This window comes from Tribolium castaneum, unplaced genomic scaffold (genome assembly GCF_031307605.1).
Source record: "Tribolium castaneum strain GA2 unplaced genomic scaffold, icTriCast1.1 ptg000053c, whole genome shotgun sequence".
Classification (NCBI taxonomy): Eukaryota; Metazoa; Arthropoda; class Insecta; order Coleoptera; family Tenebrionidae; genus Tribolium; species Tribolium castaneum.
Genome location: NW_026986651.1, coordinates 35001 through 49306, shown reverse-complemented (window position 1 = coordinate 49306; position 14306 = coordinate 35001). Strand labels below are relative to the sequence as shown.

General features: G+C 43.4%; 2 non-coding genes and 1 pseudogene across 2 annotated transcripts; all 3 read left to right on the top strand.

Annotated features, from left to right (window-relative positions):
* Positions 1 to 2601: 2601 nt before the first annotated feature.
* LOC135267570 (small subunit ribosomal RNA) lies at positions 2602 to 4524 on the top strand. Its single transcript, XR_010335979.1, has one exon. It is a non-coding gene; the product is annotated as a small subunit ribosomal RNA (ribosomal RNA).
* A 2058-nt stretch (positions 4525 to 6582) lies between these two features.
* LOC135267575 (5.8S ribosomal RNA) lies at positions 6583 to 6739 on the top strand. Its single transcript, XR_010335983.1, has one exon. It is a non-coding gene; the product is annotated as a 5.8S ribosomal RNA (ribosomal RNA).
* Positions 6740 to 7215: 476 nt separating this feature from the next.
* LOC135267573 (large subunit ribosomal RNA) lies at positions 7216 to 10410 on the top strand (annotated as a pseudogene).
* Positions 10411 to 14306: the final 3896 nt, after the last annotated feature.

Genomic DNA, 14306 nt, shown 5'->3' with positions numbered 1-14306 from the left:
GACTTTGTACATAGTATAGACGAAGTACGACGTTTGCGAAGTACGGCACTCAAAATCGTGATTTTCTTGTACGACGTTTATTCGCACGTGCTGCCGACTGCGACGAAATGCAGCGTTCATAGTACAAACGAAGTACGACGTTCACAAAGTGATGAAGTAAAACGTAAACAATAAATAATAATAATGCAACCCACAATACACTAATTGTGTATTAAAATTGCATAACCTACACGAAGTACGACGTTCAAGAATACTAAAGAATTTTATTTGTGTTGTATATAATGAAAAAACAGCAAATTTTTTTGCAAATTACGTATCTGTAAATAAATGTAAACATTTAGCAACTAATCAAAATTGTTTTTTTTGCCTAGATATTAAAGTAAAACATAAAAATACATTAAATTTATAAAATGCAACCCGCAGCACACTAGATGTGCATTAATATTGCATAACCTTCACGAAGTACGACGTCCAAAAATATTAATTTTTTTTTATATTGAGGTTAAAAGTGAGAAAACATAAATTAATAATAATGCAACCTGCAATACACTTAATATGTACTGATCTTGCATAACCTTTACGAAGTACTACGTTCAAGTATAAATTAATATTATTGTGACTCGCAATACACTAAATTTGTATCAATATTGCATAACCTACACGAAGTACGACGTTCAAGAATATTAAAGAATTTTATTTGTGTTGTATATAATAAAAAAACAGCAAATTTTTTTGCAAGTTACGTATCTGTAAATAAATGTAAACATTCAGCAACTAATCAAAAATGTTTTTTTGCCTAGACATTAAAGTAAATCATAAGAATACATTAAATTTATAAAATGCAACCCGCAGCACAACAGATGTGCATCAATATTGCATAACTGTTACGAAGTACGACGTCCAAAAATATTAAATTTTTTTTTATATGAAGGTAAAAAGTGAGAAAACATAAATTAATAATAATGCAACCTGCAATACACTTAATGTGTACTGATGTTGCATAACCTTCACGAAGTACTACGTTCAAATATAAATTAATATTATTGCGACCCGCAATACACTAAATTTGTATCAATATTGCATAACTTACACGAAGTACGACGTTTAAAAATATTAAATGTTTTATTTGTAGTTTGCATATAATAAAAAAAAAACAAATTTTGATGTAAATTACGTATCTATAAATAAACGTACACATTTAACAATTAAATAAACATAGTATTTTGGCCTAGATATTAAATTAAAACATAAAAATGCATAATATTTATTAAAATGCAACTTGCAATACACCAAATGTGTATTAATATTGCATAACCTTTACGAAGTACGACGTTCACGAAGTACGTCGTTTACGAAGTGCGACGTTTACGAAGTACGTCGTTTACGAAGTGCGACGTTCACGAGGTACGTCGTTTACGAAGTGCGACGTTCACGAAGTACGTCGTTTACGAAGTGCGACGTTCGCGAAGTACGACGTCTACACATTAGGGCACTCAAAATTATTGTTACGTTGTACGACATTCAGACGTTCCAACTGCGACTAACTACAGCATTCATTTGACTTTGCACATACGACGAACGAAGTACGACGTTTACGAAGTACGGCGCTTAAAATAATTTTGTTTTTATTAATTAATTATTTTTTTTAAAACAAACGTTTTTATAATTAAATTTTATAATGGTTTAAATATAAAATATGACTTTTTAATATTATCAATATTTAAAATATTTTCTCCCTTTTGTGTGTATGCCTTATAGTTATAGAGCTGTGCGCTTCGGTAGACGTCGCCTGTGGAGCTATGTCAGTGGAGCGGTGCGCACATCCAATACCGAGCGGCTGCCTCGATCGGTGTCGCGCTGGTATACATATGGTAGTGGTGTGTGTCGATGCGTTGAGTGAGGCGATATGAACGGTGTAACGGTTTAGTCGAAGTTTATCATAAATGACGACGACAAAACGACCGATTATGTATACGTTCTGCATTTGCTTCCAATTTATCGACGTTTATTGCACATTTCCGCTATCGAATTCGAATAGGGCTTTGCTTGCGAGATTGCTTTATTTTGTGATTTTGTGGCTCGCCCAGTTCCCCACAGCGAGATTGCGGATGCGGCAAAACGTATTCTCTTACGTTGGCGGTCCTTATGCAATCAAACTTTGTTGAACTAACAAATGTTTGTGATTTAAACAAACAAAAATAATAAATGCGTCAACTCTCTAATATCCGAGCGAGAATATTTATATAATATTCGTAACGTTTATGGATTCGAAAGAATTTCATAAATTCACGTCGCATTCAATCTTGCGAAGAGTGAAGAGAATGTTTGAACTTTTAAATCGGCAAAGGTAAAAAATAATATTATAAATATTATTATTATGCCTTTATTGACCGATATATGTGTTGTGGTGTTTAACGACTACGACGACGATGATGACGATACATTTATCTCTATATCGTACGAAGAAAAGAAGAAACAGCGTGGCGTTACTTTCTTATATGTTAGATTGTTTCGCACAAACGCGCATATTCTTCATCTTTATAAACGATGATGATGAGTATTTTATTCTCTCGTCTGTCTCAAAAAACACAAAAACACAGTTCCCTGGTTGATCCTGCCAGTAGTCATATGCTTGTCTCAAAGATTAAGCCATGCATGTCTCAGTACAAGCCAAATTAAGGTGAAACCGCGAAAGGCTCATTAAATCAGTTATGGTTCCTTAGATCGTACCCACATTTACTTGGATAACTGTGGTAATTCTAGAGCTAATACATGCAAACAGAGCTCCGACCGGAGACGGAAGGAGCGCTTTTATTAGATCAAAACCAATCGGTGGCGGTTTCGCCGTCATCGTACAACTTGGTGAATCTGAATAACTTTACGCTGATCGCACGGTCTCGCACCGGCGACGCATCTTTCAAATGTCTGCCTTATCAACTGTCGATGGTAGGTTCTGCGCCTACCATGGTTGTAACGGGTAACGGGGAATCAGGGTTCGATTCCGGAGAGGGAGCCTGAGAAACGGCTACCACATCCAAGGAAGGCAGCAGGCGCGCAAATTACCCACTCCCGGCACGGGGAGGTAGTGACGAAAAATAACGATACGGGACTCATCCGAGGCCCCGTAATCGGAATGAGTACACTCTAAACCCTTTAACGAGGATCAATTGGAGGGCAAGTCTGGTGCCAGCAGCCGCGGTAATTCCAGCTCCAATAGCGTATATTAAAGTTGTTGCGGTTAAAAAGCTCGTAGTCGAATTTGTGTCCCGCGCCGCCGGTTCATCGTTCGCGGTGTTAACTGGCGTTTCGCGGGACGTCCTGCCGGTGGGCTTAGCTCGAGAGGGCGGCCCAACTCAATCCCGCCGCGGTGCTCTTCATTGAGTGTCGAGGTGGGCCGGCACGTTTACTTTGAACAAATTAGAGTGCTTAAAGCAGGCTAAAACTTCGCCTGAATACTGTGTGCATGGAATAATGGAATAGGACCTCGGTTCTATTTTGTTGGTTTTCGGAACCCCGAGGTAATGATTAATAGGAACGGATGGGGGCATTCGTATTGCGACGTTAGAGGTGAAATTCTTGGATCGTCGCAAGACGGACAGAAGCGAAAGCATTTGCCAAAAACGCTTTCATTGATCAAGAACGAAAGTTAGAGGTTCGAAGGCGATCAGATACCGCCCTAGTTCTAACCATAAACGATGCCAGCTAGCGATCCGCCGACGTTCCTCCGATGACTCGGCGGGCAGCTTCCGGGAAACCAAAGCTTTTGGGTTCCGGGGGAAGTATGGTTGCAAAGCTGAAACTTAAAGGAATTGACGGAAGGGCACCACCAGGAGTGGAGCCTGCGGCTTAATTTGACTCAACACGGGAAACCTCACCAGGCCCGGACACCGGAAGGATTGACAGATTGAGAGCTCTTTCTTGATTCGGTGGGTGGTGGTGCATGGCCGTTCTTAGTTGGTGGAGCGATTTGTCTGGTTAATTCCGATAACGAACGAGACTCTAGCCTGCTAAATAGGCGTATTTCGACATCCCAAATGCCGGCTGGAGCCGGGTTCGCCCGGTCTCTATGTGCGGTTTTTACTGTCGGCGTACAAACAATTCTTCTTAGAGGGACAGGCGGCTTCTAGCCGCACGAGATTGAGCAATAACAGGTCTGTGATGCCCTTAGATGTTCTGGGCCGCACGCGCGCTACACTGAAGGAATCAGCGTGTCCTCCCTGACCGAGCGGTCCGGGTAACCCGCTGAACCTCCTTCGTGCTAGGGATTGGGGCTTGCAATTGTTCCCCATGAACGAGGAATTCCCAGTAAGCGCGAGTCATAAGCTCGCGTTGATTACGTCCCTGCCCTTTGTACACACCGCCCGTCGCTACTACCGATTGAATGATTTAGTGAGGTCTTCGGACCGGTGCGCGGTGGCGTTTCGACGTTGCCGATGTTGCTGGGAAGATGACCAAACTTGATCATTTAGAGGAAGTAAAAGTCGTAACAAGGTTTCCGTAGGTGAACCTGCGGAAGGATCATTAACGTGTAAATGTTGTTGTTTAGTTGTCACACATACACACACATTTTGTCTGTGCTGATCAACAAAAAACACACATACATACACTATTCGTATGATGATCAATTCTCATACAAAATTCTTTATTATGCGTCGAACGGAAAAGCAACAACGGGTCGTCTTGCATTAAGCGGATCTGTTGTTACGTTTTTCGATTTATTTTATAAATCGATTGTAAACGTGCCGTAAACGACGTTTTCAAAGAATTTTTTCGAACATTAACACGAATCAATATTGTCGAAAGATGGTTATGTGCTAACGTTTTATTATTGCTTTCGCAGTGCCGGTCTTAGCGTATTTCCATCATCGTATTCGCTTCGAAAAAAAGTACTAATACACAGTGGTGGTGTATAATTAATGTGCAAGAGATGTTGTTGTTGTTGTTGTAGTATTTGTATATGGTTGGAGTTATTTATAATAACAAACAAGAATGAATGAATGAATAATAATGGTGTCTGCCAATACGATCGTACTTTATGTACACGACTAAAACTTTATACATACAAACCATAATAATAAATAAACTCGAAACAACCAACAACAAAATTAATACGCTACTGTACATACAAATACACATTTATACATACCATCATTTTACTTAACCGATGGTGAGTGATGTTTGAAAAATAAACGCTTAGGCTTACGGTTTTGTAAGCCAGTCTTTGCGTATTTTCTTCATCGTATTCGCTTCGGAAAAAAGAAAATAAAGATGGTGTATAATTAATGTGTAAAAGAGATGTTGTAGTTGTAATTTAATTTGTAAATGGTTGGAGTTTATTAATAAATAAAAGGGGCTGTCTATTCGTCTGTACTTTATGTACAAGACTAAAACTTTATACATACAAACCATAATAATAAATAAACTCGAAACAACCAACAACAAAATTAATACGCTACTGTACATACAAATACACATTTATACATACCATCATTTTACTTAACCGATGGTGAGTGATGTTTGAAAAATAAACGCTTAGGCTTACGGTTTTGTAAGCCAGTCTTTGCGTATTTTCTTCATCGTATTCGCTTCGGAAAAAAGAAAATAAAGATGGTGTATAATTAATGTGTAAAAGAGATGTTGTAGTTGTAATTTAATTTGTAAATGGTTGGAGTTTATTAATAAATAAAAGGGGCTGTCTATTCGTCTGTACTTTATGTACAAGACTACAAAAACGTTTTATAACAATAAAAAGCTCGAAACAACCAATAACAAAATATACTACTACTATACTACTATACATACAAACGCACATTTATAAATACATAAAATCAATTTACTTTATCGATAGTGAGTGATGTTTGGAAAAAAACGCTTAGGCTTACGGTTTTCGGGTACCTGGGTTCCGCATGCGTCGAAGTAATAATTTACTTTAACGACGCGACGAACCGTAGGAATCTAAATAAAAAAGTTTATTAACTTTTTTAGATTCTGTGGGTTTTAAATGATATACGCCCGACTGACGAAGGAACGTTTTGCACTGCCTGTGCTTTTCTTTTGATTCGTTTTTATGTCGACGGACGTTCTTAGAATGCCCACCAAACGACGTATCACACAAAACACCCTACAATTGTATTGTTTGGTAAATATTGTTGTGATTAAGTTTGTAGCTGTGGCGTTTGTTTGAAGAAAACGTCTGGTTTTTCGACATATTTTCTATTTAATAAATATACATAATGCTTATCGCAAAAGGAGCAGAGTTTTATAGACAAAGTTGATAGAGAAAAAAAACCTAATAGATATATATACGTATTTATAAAACGTTAATATCATCGGGTTATTCTTTATGTAAACTTAAACTATAACTGCATACTCTTTTCGATAAGTAGAAACAAATGCCACTTTAATTAAATAAAATATTATAAAATATAACGCCGAACGTTTCTTTCGATTGGTCCGTTTCTCACATATACATCACAATTGTAATAACCTTAAGTAGTTATTTTTGTTGTTGTGTGATGATGAAACGATTTCGATGTGGAACGGTGCGTTATGTAATAATATTTTAAATTTGTTTGAAAAGATTACCCTGAACGGTGGATCACTTGGCTCGTGGGTCGATGAAGAACGCAGCTAATTGCGCGTCAACTTGTGAACTGCAGGACACATGAACATCGACATTTCGAACGCACATTGCGGTCCTCGGATATACTGTTCCCGGACCACTCCTGGCTGAGGGTCGTGTCAATTTCAAAGACTGCTCGGTTTTTGTCTTAAACACAGCGCACAATGTTGTGTAGACAATTACGTCGGAGCGTGTTGGGTGCAAATATGACGCGTTACTATAATTGTTAATTGATTGTCGGTTGTCATAATAAAATATTATGCAACGTAGACAACAATAAAAACAATATAAATAATAACGCGGCATCCTAAAACGCAATAGCGGCTGACATTCTTATTAGTTTGTTGGTACAAGTTGGTTTAGACGTAGCACGTCCGATATTAAAAAGCAGCCACAACGCTTAAATTTCGAACGAAGCGATCGTCGTGTCCGAGACGTTAAAGTTGTTTATATGCATATTTTATGCACTATAATTAACAACAACAACATTCTCGCAACGACGTCAGATCGATGTTTGAAATTGTTTGGAGGCAGCCATATAAACGGAATACGTGTAATTATCGTCTGACAAAATAAAGGCAAATTTATATTTGCGACCTCAGAGCAGGTGAGACTACCCGCTGAATTTAAGCATATTATTAAGCGGAGGAAAAGAAACTAACTAGGATTTCCTTAGTAGCGGCGAGCGAACAGGAAAAAGCCCAGCACTGAATCCCGCGGCCGAAACCGGACGCCGGGAAATGTGGTGTTAGGGAGGATCCGTCATCCCGAGATTGTGCGACGCGTCCAAGTCCATCTTGAACGGGGCCACAGCCCATAGAGGGTGCCAGGCCCGTAGTGACCGTTGCCGATAACGGGAGGATCTCTCCTCAGAGTCGGGTTGCTTGAGAGTGCAGCCCTAAGTGGGTGGTAAACTCCATCTAAGGCTAAATATGACCACGAGACCGATAGCGAACAAGTACCGTGAGGGAAAGTTGAAAAGAACTTTGAAGAGAGAGTTCAATAGTACGTGAAACCGTTCAGGGGTAAACCTGAGAAACCCGAAAGGTCGAAAGGGGAGATTCAGCGTGACTCGATAGCGGCGCTAAATGATCATGCGACGAACGGCGTACGCGTCGTTCGCGCCTTTTGTTTATGCGAACCGAAGTCGAACGCGTGCACTTCTCCCCCAGTAGGACGTCGCGATCCTTTGGGTGTCGATCTAAGGCCCGCGGTGGAGCCCGTTCGAACGGTTCGCCGTTTCGGACGAACCCGCGGTGTTTCCCGGTCGACTCGCTCGAAGGTATGCATATGGCGCCGGGCCGCTACACAGTTAGCGTCCGACCATTGGCAAGCGCGTTCGTTTATGACGGTAATCGCACCTGGTGTCGGTTCTGTCTACGAATGGCTGTTCGCCAATGAGTTCTCGGACAGACTCGGTTGAAACGCCGATCTGCGACGCTATAGCTTTGGGTACTTTCAGGACCCGTCTTGAAACACGGACCAAGGAGTCTAGCATGTGCGCGAGTCATTGGGACATGACTAAACCTAAAGGCGCAATGAAAGTGAAAGTTCGTCTTGCACGGACTAAGGGAAGATGGGCGGCCGTTACGGCTGTCGCCCCGCACTCCCGGGGCGTCTCATTCTCATTGCGAGAAGAGGCGCACCAAGAGCGTACACGCTGGGACCCGAAAGATGGTGAACTATGCCTGGTCAGGACGAAGTCAGGGGAAACCCTGATGGAGGTCCGTAGCGATTCTGACGTGCAAATCGATCGTCGGAACTGGGTATAGGGGCGAAAGACTAATCGAACCATCTAGTAGCTGGTTCCCTCCGAAGTTTCCCTCAGGATAGCTGGCGCTCGTCGCTTACGAGTTTCATCCGGTAAAGCGAATGATTAGAGGCATTGGGGTCGAAACGGCCTCAACCTATTCTCAAACTTTAAATGGGTGAGATCTCCGGCTTGCTCGAACTTTATATGAAGCCGCGAGACTCGAATCAGAGTGCCAAGTGGGCCATTTTTGGTAAGCAGAACTGGCGCTGTGGGATGAACCAAACGCCGAGTTAAAGCGCCTAAATCGACGCTTATGGGATACCATGAAAGGCGTTGGTAACTTAAGACATCAGGACGGTGGCCATGGAAGTCGGAATCCGCCAAGGAGTGTGTAACAACTCACCTGCCGAAGTTACTAGCCCTGAAAATGGATGGCGCTGAAGCGTCGTGCTTATACTCGGCCGTCAGCGGCATGTGCGGTCGGTTATTTAATTAACCGGCCATGAAGCCCTGACGAGTAGGAGGGTCGCGGCGGTGAGCGCAGAAGGACTGGCCGTGAGGCCGTCTGGAGCCGCCGTCGGTGCAGATCTTGGTGGTAGTAGCAAATACTCCAGCGAGGCCCTGGAGGACTGACGTGGAGAAGGGTTTCGTGTGAACAGCCGTTGCACACGAGTCAGTCGATCCTAAGCCCTAGGCGAAAGCCGATGTTGATGTGGTGTAGATATGTCGTTGGTTCGTTTTTAATTCGAACGTAAACGTACGAAGCGAGCACACACCCATTGGGCGAAAGGGAATCCGGTTCCTATTCCGGAACCCGGCAGCGGAACCGTTAATAATTCGGGCCCTCGCAAGAGAGTTCGTCGGGGCAACCCAAAAGGACCCGGAGACGCCGTCGGGAGATCCGGGAAGAGTTTTCTTTTCTGCATGAGCGTTCGAGTTCCATGGAATCCTCTAGCAGGGAGATATGGTTTGGAACGCGAAGAGCACCGCAGTTGCGGCGGTGTCCGGATCTTCCCCTCGGACCTTGAAAATCCGGGAGAGGGCCACGTCGAGGCGTCGCGCCGGTTCGTACCCATATCCGCAGCAGGTCTCCAAGGTGAAGAGCCTCTAGTCGATAGAATAATGTAGGTAAGGGAAGTCGGCAAATTGGATCCGTAACTTCGGGATAAGGATTGGCTCTGAGGATCGGGGCGTGTCGGGCTTGGCGAGGAAGCGGGTCGCGGCTGACGTGCCGGGCCTGTGCGAGGTGAAGCGTTGTTCCGTTTCGGCGGTCAATGTCGAATCCGAGTTCGGTCCCGTGCCTTTTGGCCTCCCGCGGAACCGTCTTGCTGCGAGGCTCCGGGTGCGCCCGTCAGGGCGTCCGGAAGTCCTCTTCGGCCGCCATTCAACGGTCAGCTCAGAACTGGCACGGACCGGGGGAATCCGACTGTCTAATTAAAACAAAGCATTGCGATGGCCCCTGCGGGTGTTGACGCAATGTGATTTCTGCCCAGTGCTCTGAATGTCAACGTGAAGAAATTCAAGCAAGCGCGGGTAAACGGCGGGAGTAACTATGACTCTCTTATGGTAGCCAAATGCCTCGTCATCTAATTAGTGACGCGCATGAATGGATTAACGAGATTCCCGCTGTCCCTACCCACTAGTCGGCTTCGTGCAATTGCCGGGTACGGATGTGTTTCTCGCGCGTAGGTGAAAAACATAACCTAAAAAATCGGTTTTAGCACGTTTTTCGTTGCTCCGCAGCAAGGGGGCACCTTTCTCGGGGCTCTGTGTCGTGGTCGGTTGTGCTGGTGAAATTTTCTGGACTTAGAAAAATTTTGCGTTTTTCGGGACTTAGAAAAATTTTTTCAGGTGGATTTCAGGTGATTCGAAAAAATCGTCTCAGGACATCGGGAATCGGTCCTGAGGGTTTGTTTAGTGTCCATTCGGAAAAATCTGTTATTGTTTAAAAAAATTTTTTTTTTGGTTATTTTCTTTGGTTCAATTTTACTCTTGGGACTTAGAAAAATTCTTGGACTTAGAAAAATTGCAGGTTTCTCGTTTCGTTTATTTAAAAATTCTTGGACTTAGAAAAATTGCAGGTTTCTCGTTTCGTTTATTTTCTAAGTCCCACTCGGGACTTAGAATAGTTTTAGTGATCTTGGTTGAGTTTTACTCTTGGGACTTAGAAAAATTCTTGGACTTAGAAAAATTGCAGGTTTCTCGTTCCTTTATTCTCCAAGTCCCACTCGGGACTTAGAATAGTTTTAGTGATCTTGGTTGAATTTTACTCTTGGGACTTAGAAAAATTCTTGGACTTAGAAAATTTCAAAAGGTTTCTCGTTTCGCTTATTCTCTAAGTCCCACTCGGGACTTAGAATAATTTTGTTGAACGGGGTCAAAATTTTTTTGGAATCATAATGGGGACTAGAAGAAGTAGCGTGTCCAGTAAAAGGTCAAGGCTCGACGATGACAGTAATGAGGAATTTGACGAGGTGGAGCATGTCAAAGCGATTAAGGACGACCTTCTGAAGATCCTTTTTAATGAGGCAAACAAGTGTAACAAGGGCGCGATTGAGCAGATTCTAAATAGGTTCGAGGACCTGGAACTGGTGACAATGCGTCTGATTAGAGATAACAGTTTCTTAGAGGGGAGGATTAAAGAAATGAAGAAGTATTCCACTACAGGAGAGGAAATAAAGAATCAAAAGGAGGGAGGACTGGTGGTGCCCGTAAGTAACAACGTGGTGAAAAGTTATGCTATAGTAGTGAAAGGAAAGGATGAGAACGCCTCAAAAATAAAGGAAAAATTGATGAAGGTTGAAACGGACGCCAAAATTCAGGCGGTAAAGCAATCAAGAGCAGGAGGGTTGGTTATTCAGACCACCAATGAAAAAGACTTGAATAAGATAAAGGACCAGATTAATAAACAGGAGCAGGGCTGGACGATTGAAGAAGCGAGGAGAAGAGACCCAACATTGTTGGTCTACGATGTCCCAGAGAAAATCGATAATGAAGAATTCGCTAAAGAAGTGTACAAAAAGAACGTGGCCGCGTTGATGGGAGAGGAGGAATTTATAAAGGAGTTTAGAGTGGTGAGTAAGAGAAACAGTGAAAAGGGTGAAAAAGGCAAAAAAGGGTTAGAAAATGGAAAGGAAAATATTATGATTGGTGCGTCACCACGTGTGTGCAAGTTACTGCTCCAACAGGGAAGGGTATATATAGGGTGGACAAGCTTAAAAATAAAGGAGTGGTATAGTGTTCTAAGATGTCATAAATGTTATGAATATGGCCATAGCTTACAGAACTGTAAGGCTAAGAATGTGGTGTGTAGAAGGTGCTGTGAAGAAGGACATCAGATTAGGGAATGCAAAAAAACCTTGGAAGTTTGCCGCAACTGCAAGCGGGCAGGTAGGGAATATGGACACTCGGTGCTGTCGGCTGGATGTCCTGAGTTTTCGGAGAGGCTCAGATTGGCTAAAGAGAAACAGCGGGTAAATGACGTCCTTAATGGTTAGATGGTGTCAGGTTAATTGTGGTAGGGGTGAAAGGGCAATGAATGATCTGAGCGTGTATATGGTAGAGGAGAAAGTGAGTGTGTGCCTGATACAGGAACCGTATGAATGGAAGCAGAATGTAAGGGGGATGCCACTTCATTTCAGAGTGATATCCAGTAAGAAAGCGGCGATCGTAGTGAATGATGAAAGTATAGAAGTGATGGAGGTTGGAGAATTTAGAAGGGAGTGGGCTGTATGTGCTTGGTTGAAAGGTGACTTTGGTGAATGTGTGGTATGTTCGCTTTATTGTGTGTATGGTGAGGGAATGGAGGACAAGGCTGCGTACCTAGAGGAGCTTTGGCGTAAATTCGGTAGACTAAAGATGCTGGTAGGGCTTGATGCCAATGCGGTGTCCCCCCTGTGGCACAGCAAATGGGAAGGATGGAGGGAGGATGAAAGGGTTGTTCGTGGAAGGGTACTGGAGGAGGTTATTTTGAGGGAGGGGATTGCTGTCCTAAATTCTCCCAGTGATGAATACACTTACTCCGGTCCAGGGGGACAGAGTGATATTGACGTCACGCTGTGTACCGATGGGTTTTTGGGACTGGTACGCAAATGGTGTGTGAGAGATGAGGTTAGTTGTAGCGACCATAACTTAATCGAATTGGAGTTGGGATACCATATTGATCGGGATTGTGGGCCTCCTCCTGGAGGATGGGTGGTATGCGAGGGCGACTGGCCGAAATTTGACGCATGTTTTCTCGATGAGGTGTTTTGCGTAGAGAGAGAGTTTGCCCTTCTTGATGCTGAGGGTATGGTTGAGCTAATGACTAAAATGGTGCGGCGCGCAGGTGACAGGTCCTTTAAAGTGAATCGGGGACACTCAAATAGACGGGTACGGTGGTGGAACGAGAGGCTGGGGGATCTTCGGGCTAGATGCAGACGTTCGAGGAGGGTTTATCAGCGCCTTCGGAGGCATAATGCAGAGGGGCAGGACGCGGCCAGGGCACGGTACATTGAGGAATGGAATGAATACAAAAACGAGATAAGGAAGGCCAAAGAGGAGGACTGGAGAAGGTTTGTGGACAGGGTAGGAAATGTGGACCCATGGGGTGGGGTTTATAAAATTATTAGGGGTAGGAAGGGTAGAATCTGTATGGGAGCTGTTAGGAAAGATAATGGGGAAATGACGGTTGGGTGGGAGGATACGGCAAGTGCTTTGTTGAATGAATTCTTTCCCCCAGACGAAAAGGTAAGGGATGAGGTGAGACTGGTGGGGGGGGCGAGAATGGAACCGGTAACCGAGGAAGAGGTTGAGGTTGCGGTCAAAAGAATTAATGGTAAGAAGGCTCCGGGATTAGATGGAATAAAAGGTGACATTGTTAAGCGTGTCTGGGCTTTAAGGCCGGATCTGATGCATCGTATGTATGAGCAGTGTGTGTTGGAGGGAACCTTCCCCAGGGAATGGAAGAAAGCGAATGTTGTGGTTCTGTTGAAGTCTCCGGACAAAGACAGGGCTGAGATAAGATCATATAGACCTATATGCTTGTTGAGTGTGTTTGGTAAAGTCATGGAAAGGATTATGGTGAATAGGCTTCTTGGAGGGTTGGAAGGGTCTATGAGTGATTGCCAATATGGTTTCACGGTTGGTAGAGGTACAGAGGATGCATGGTTGAAAGTGATGGATGTTGTGGAGGGATCTGCCTGCAAGTATGTGTTGGGAATGTTTATCGATTTTAAGGGAGCGTTTGATTTCTTGAGATGGTGCAGAATTTTGGATGTGCTGGGTGCTGTTGGCTGTCGAGAAATAGAATTATGGAAGAGCTACTTCTGTGAGAGAAAGGTTTGTTACAGGAATGCACGTGGTGAAATGGTATGGAAAGACGTAAGTAGAGGATGTCCTCAGGGTTCGATATGTGGTCCGTTTGTATGGAATTTGTGTATGAATGAGCTTTTGAGGGGCCTTGGGGAATTGGGAGCCCAAGTGGTGGCTTATGCCGATGACCTTCTCGTCCTGGTAGAGGGTAACAGTAGGAGGGACTTGGAGAGCAGAGGTAGCGAATACCTAGGTGCTGTTCTCAATTGGGGCAGACATTATGGCGTGGAGGTCTCTGCCACGAAATCATCTACGTTAATCTTAAAGGGGACACTGTCCTCTACCAGACCTGTTCTGGTTAAGGCGCAGGGTATATCACTTAAAAGTGACAAAAAAGTTAAGTACCTGGGTATCCACGTTGAGGAACGATTAAAATTTGGGAACCACCTAAAATTGCTCCGGAAAAAAATTGTAGACGTTGCCTCGGGACTGAGAAGGGTCATCAGGGATGATTGGGGACTTGGCAGAACGGCCATTAAGACAATTTTTAACGGCCTTCTGATGGCATGTGCGTTGTATGGTTCAAGTGTGTGGTGGAAGACCCTGAGGACGGGAAAGGGTGTGAGATTATTGAATACT